Source organism: Aedes aegypti, chromosome 3 (genome assembly GCF_002204515.2).
Source record: "Aedes aegypti strain LVP_AGWG chromosome 3, AaegL5.0 Primary Assembly, whole genome shotgun sequence".
Lineage (NCBI taxonomy): Eukaryota > Metazoa > Arthropoda > Insecta > Diptera > Culicidae > Aedes > Aedes aegypti.
In genome coordinates, this window is record NC_035109.1 from 173,007,282 (window position 1) to 173,013,718 (window position 6,437).

At 38.1% G+C, this 6,437-nt stretch overlaps 1 long non-coding RNA gene across 1 annotated transcript; it reads right to left on the reverse strand.

Annotated features, from left to right (window-relative positions):
* Positions 1-200: 200 nt before the first annotated feature.
* LOC110679406 lies at positions 201-5,596 on the reverse strand. Its single transcript, XR_002502461.1, has 3 exons — positions 5,123-5,596; positions 4,718-4,892; positions 201-790 (listed from the first exon to the last, which is right to left on the reverse strand). It is a non-coding gene; the product is annotated as an uncharacterized LOC110679406 (long non-coding RNA).
* Positions 5,597-6,437: the final 841 nt, after the last annotated feature.

Genomic DNA, 6,437 nt, shown 5'->3' on the forward strand with positions numbered 1-6,437 from the left:
TGATTGTCTGTATCGGACTTAAAGGCCGGTATAAGCGATATCACAGTCGTAGCGCGGCTATTCACCAAAAAAATGTTTCAAAGGCATAGAGGAGTATCTTCGTGCTTGCCATACGATATAGGTACGGATGCAAAAATGGTCAATTTGTAAAGAAGAAAGCTCTCAAACTTGGGATAAGCTGAGGCCTGATATGTCTTAAAATAAAGGACTTGTTTTGTTAACGTCTAGAACTCGAATGAGCACAGCTCATCGGTTGTTTATTCCATTTCACTTACAACATCGTTACAATTCGTTACAATTCATTAGCACACCGTTAATCAGCTGAATACACTGTAAAGTTAATATAATCGAAATACAATATAATACACTGAAAGTATTTCATTCTCGAAAGCGTCCAGTGAGACACTACAACTTCTTCCCCCTTCCGAAGTGATTCTATAATTGATTCTGAATGAACTTGGCTTTACATTATAATGGAATTCAAAATATCTTACTATCGATCGTAATATACAAAATCCGAATCAGATTTGACCTGCTTTATTCGCTTAGACCGTCGCAGCTCTGAGCTCGACTGATGTTGCTCGCGTTTACGCTTGACTCCCGGATTGGGAGGATCATCTTGAGGGCCTCGATGATGTTCACTGCCGATATTAACCGGAGAGGTACTTGAAATGGCCATGTCTTGTGTGCTGGGCGTAGGAAGCGAGATGTTTGGTCTTGTTGAATCCGGGTCATTAAACAGACGGATCTGTGTGCGATGAGCAGTGGTTTGCACGCTTCCAATTTCCACCTGCAAGATATGTCGAGAAACACGTTTTAGAAACACAGCTTTCAACCATCTTGCATGATTGTGTGGGTTATGATTCTTGTACCAAACAAAATCCCCACTAGTCAGATTATCCAACGGATCTAATGGTTCTGGTCTAATACTAGCGGATGCATTTTCATCATAAGAACGGTCATTTTGTGCAAATAAATTGTGTTTGAATTGCTTTTTAGGATTTATAAGATCTAATAAAGTCTTAGGCTTATAAGAAAAGATTCTTTCTGATGGGAATTCCTCATCATTCGTCAAACAGGTATTCCGATAATTGAATAAAAACAAATAAAGCTGGTCTTCTAAGCTAACTTCCGCTATATCTGGATCAATAAGGAACTTCTTCAACACCTCTTTTGTAGTTCTCACCAGCCTCTCCGCCTGCCCATTGCTGGCTGGATTATACGGCGGACTTTTAAGTACAGTTATACCTTGCCTTCCCAAAAATTCTACAAAAGAGAGTGAGTTGAAAGGAGGGCCGCCGTCCGAAACTAAGCAATCCGGTAAACCAAACCGCGCAAAAAATTCTACTAATTTTGTTAACACCTTAGAGCAATCGGTTCCTCTCTTCATCCATTCTACTTCTAGCCATTTCGAGAAGCTGTCGATAATCAGTAAAAAAATGTGTCCGGAAAAATGGAAAAAATCTATATGTATCCTGCTAAATGGTTTGGTTGTAGGTGTCCATTTAGACTCAATTTTTTGCTTTGGCACTACTGCCATTCCGTTGCATACCTCACAACACGCTACAAATTTTTCAACTGCCTGATTTATCCCAAACCAATACACAGTACGTCTTGCAAGTTGTTTCATTTTTACTATTCCATTGTGATTTGCATGCAATAACTTCAAAACTTCCTTATGCAATTGTTGTGGAATGACCACTTTGTCCTGATACAACAAACAGCCATCTACCATCTCCAACTCAGATTGATTAGCAAATACATTCTTGTACTGTTTTCCTATGTGATCGGGCCAGCCCTGCTGCATATAAAAAATAAGTTTCTGTAAAAAATCATCCTTTTTTGTTTCTTCAGCAATCGTATTAAAATTTAGAGGGATTTCCCCAGAAAAGTTTATACTTCTAATATACTCTAAGCCATATTCCATTGGGATTGTTTGCTCTAAGGGAAAGCGAGAACAGAAATCCGCATTTCCCATTTTATGCGATGGTCGATAAAATATTTCAAAATCGTAAATGGACAACTCCATGATAAACCGCTGTAGTCGAGTTACTATTATTGGGTTTTTACCCGATTTCCCAAAAAATCCCAATAAGGGCTTGTGATCTGTAAAAACTTTAAAAGTTTGTCCATATAGATATTTATGGAATTTTTTCACTGTGCACACAAGAGCAAGTGCTTCTAGGTGCAAAATAGGGTAAGATTTCTGGGCTGCATTCAATGAAAACGATGTGAAGCATATAGGTTTTTCTACACCATCGACAATATGAGCAATAACCCCCCCTAAGCCATAACTTGAAGCATCTGTTATAATTGCTATGGGTTTTTTTGCATCGAAATACTCTAAAAAGTTTGTTGCTAAAAGACAACGTTTCGCAGTTTCAAAAGCTTCATTGCAATGTTTGTCCCACACAAATCTCACGTTCTTTTTCAGTAAGTTGTACAAATGAAACAATTTAGAGGATAAATTTGGTATGAACTTATTATAGTAGTTGATTAATCCAAGAAATGATTTCAATTCTGTAACGTTCTGGGGAACCCTAGCTTTCTGGATCGTAGCAATTTTATCTGGGCATGGTGACAGACCTTTATCACTCAATATATGACCAAGATAATCAAGCTGCGAAACGAAAAATTTACATTTGTCTAGATTGACCTTGATATTTGCGTTATTTAACCTTTCAAGTACTAAAAACAACTTCCTTTTGCAATCATCAAAATCTTTCCCCGCGATCAAAACGTCATCCAAATAACAGTAAACATATTCCAAACCTTCCAATATCTGGTCCATTACCTGTTGAAATATGGATGCACTAGAAGACGCACCCTGTGGTAGTCTATTGTAAATAAACAATCCTTTGATTGTGTTTATAACCATAAATTTTCTGGACCTTTCCGTCAATGATAACTGGGTGTAAGCCCCTTCAAGATCTAATGAGCAAAAAATTTTACAGCCTGCTAAACCCGCAAACAAATCTTGAGCGGTGGGCAAAGGATACGTGTTTGGAATAATTAACTTATTTACTGATACCTTGCAATCAATGACAAGCCTAATATCGTTATTTTTCTTCATTACTATCACCACAGGTGACGCCCATTCACTGGTCTTGATTGGAGTGATCACCTCCTCTTTTTCTAAACGATCCAAATAATCCAAAACTTTATCCCGCAAACGGTATGGAACATCATAAGCCTTTCTGAAAATCGGTATCTCGCTTTTTAAAACTAAATCAGCTTCAAAATCTTTTATTGGAAATGAAAAATCTTTTTTAAATACGTTTGCAAATTTTTGCTTTACCTCATTAACAGTTATATCAGAATGATGTTCATTCAAACCATTTATTGTTGAGGTACTAGTGAAAAATTCTCTCCAATTGGAAAAGAACACGTCTAGCCATGACCGACCGAGCAAAGGAATAAATTCATTCTCACAGTCAATCACTAATAACTGCATATTTGCCAATTTCTCTCTAAATTTAACAGAAACATTTGCTTCTCCTCTAATACTCAATCTGTTACCATTCACCACTATCAATTGTTTGTTGCTTTTGCTTAAAGGTTTGTCAAAAGTACGAAAATACTGATTTTTGCCAATAACAGACACCGACGCGCCACAATCCACCTCCATTGTTAACAATTTTCCATCAACAAAGGTATTAACTAAACAAGGGTTATTAATCTTATTGATAGACGACACCATCATGCACTCTAAATCACCTGCGTCATATTCCTCGTCTTCACTTTCAGATTTGTCGGTTCTAAGCCTGTTGAATAGCCCACTAATGGTTGTTTCATCTGAAGGCCCCTTGCTGCCATGCTCTGCTTGCCAAGTGTCCATAAACTTTACGGTGTCCCTTTTAAGGTTTTTCAATTTGAAGCATTTACGTTTTAAATGCCCTTTCAATCCACAAAATCCACAAACGCGATCTTCATATGGCTGTTGATTTCTACTATTGTCCCTTTTCCAATCAACCTGCCGCTGTCTACCATATGGACGGTAACCAAGCCTGTCCTTCACAGGGCCTCTCTCATTGTCTCCATTCAAAGATCTGGCTAACCCTAAAGTTTTCTCCAACTTCTTATAAGCTATACCTGCTGATCTATCGTGTCTAATTAAGCCAATTTGATCAGAGTTGTCTTTCATACTCTTCGCATTAGAGCTAGCCATCTCCCAAGTAATAACTATTTTTTCGGCATTTGAAAGGGTTAAATTTTCTTCACTAAGAAGACGCTGTTGTAGAGCCTTGTCTCTGACTCCAGCAACAATTCTGTCTAAAATGGCTTTTTGTTTGAAGTTTTCAAATGAGCAAAATTCAGCTTGAAGCTTTACAGAGAGGACAAAGTCCTCCACAGATTCATCGGGTTGTTGTACCCGGTGGTTAAATTTAAACCGCTGGATAAAATCCGATTCGGTTTTATCAAATCTACTTTTAAGTTTCGTCACCATTTCATCGAATTTAATATCACTGTAGTTAGTATTAGGAAACAATAATTTCACCTCACTATACACGGACGGACCACATAATGTAGCAAAATAATCTTTCTTATCTTCCTCTTTAATTTTATTTAACCGAAACACGGATCCCAATCGTTCTATCCACTCAGAAAAGGACGTTCCTTTCCGATACGGTTCCATAATGGTAGCTAGGGTACCCTGAGCCATTTTGAAAGTTCCTAGGCACAACCGGGGACAATGAGAAAAAAATGGGTAGCTTACCAAATCTTCCGGTGTTCAACCTTCACAAGCCAGTTAGCCAGAGACAACTCCAAAACAGATCGTAATGGGCGCACGGTCGCACTCGTCCGAACAGTAATCCGGATATTCTCTTCAGCTTAACGAACAAATGCCTTGTTCCGCTGGTATCGTGCCAGTTAGCAGACGATTCTCGATTCTAGATAACGGGATATAGAAAACAAACGTTAATCAAATGTGCTTATTATTCACTTAATACAAGGGTTTTTTTTTAACAAAAGTGTCTATTGATTCTCACTGCTTTTGTTACAGACACCAATGTCACCTTTGTTTACGGTAAACAAAAGAAGCAAAGCGTCTTTTCCTAACAAAAGGCTTCAACTTGAGCACCAAAATGTCGAACAAAAGTCCAACCAACTAGATACTCACATTACCAGCTTACAAACGGGCACCAAGCGCAAGAGTATGGCTCGGGATGGTCCAAAACACTCCTCTTAGGTCCAAAAACGTTCCTTCTAACCTTACTCTTCTTTCAATTCCGGTCCCAACTTGCAAGTATACGTTTTTTTTTATGGATTTCCTCCGAAATGATGGCCACTATCCACTGCACAATGGAAAGTACGATTTTCCACACAATAGTAGAACTATGTAAAAAGCACCTTTTTTTTATCCTGTCGTCGCCAGTTGATATGTTTTAAAATAAAGGACTTGTTTTGTTAACGTCTAGAACTCGAATGAGCACAGCTCATCGGTTGTTTATTCCATTTCACTTACAACATCGTTACAATTCGTTACAATTCATTAGCACACCGTTAATCAGCTGAATACACTGTAAAGTTAATATAATCGAAATACAATATAATACACTGAAAGTATTTCATTCTCGAAAGCGTCCAGTGAGACACTACAAGGCCTTCCTTAGCCGAGTGGTTAGAGCCCGCGACTACAATGCACAGCCATGTTGAAGATATCTGAGTTTGATTCCCGGTCGGTCCAGGATTTTTTCGTAATGGAAATTTCCTTGACTTCCCTGGGCATAGAGTATCATCGTACCTGCCACACGATATAAATTGCAACTAAGGCAAGGGACGAATGGCCCTCGGGTTAAAATCCCCCTCATCAAACAACAAACAACAACTAAGGCAAAGAAAGCTCTCAGTTAATAACTGTGGAAGTGCTCTTAGAACACAACACTGAGTAGCAGGCTCTGTTCCAGTGGGGACGTTAATGCCAAGAAGAAGAAGAAGAAGAAGCTGATCAGGGTGCTAGGGTGAGAAGCAGGCTCAGTCTCAGTTGAGACGTAAGGCCAGAAAAAAGCAAAATAAGTGAAATTATTAAACAGGTTAGGCTTTTGCTTTGGATTGATGTACAATTATGTAAAAGTTTTTGAAAATACTCCTCTAAAATTATACGATGAATGAATATGAAGATACCACGTTGATTAAAGAGTCTTAAACAAATTTATGGGGTATGTTGTCCAGCAACTCTTGTGAATGGTGAAGAATATAACATAATGGTGAGTTAGACAACGATTCTCAAGAATTTCAATAATTTATACATCCTTTAGTCATTACAGGAAGTTGTACAGTCAATTCTTTGCTACACGATATTGAAAAGACCATCAAGTAAGAGAGATGTCAAGTTACAAAACACAAAATCAGTGCGGTTCAAGAAAGTATTAAGTTTGAAATAAGATGAAAACATTCAAGATACTTGATCTGTTAACTGAGGGGATGTTTTATTT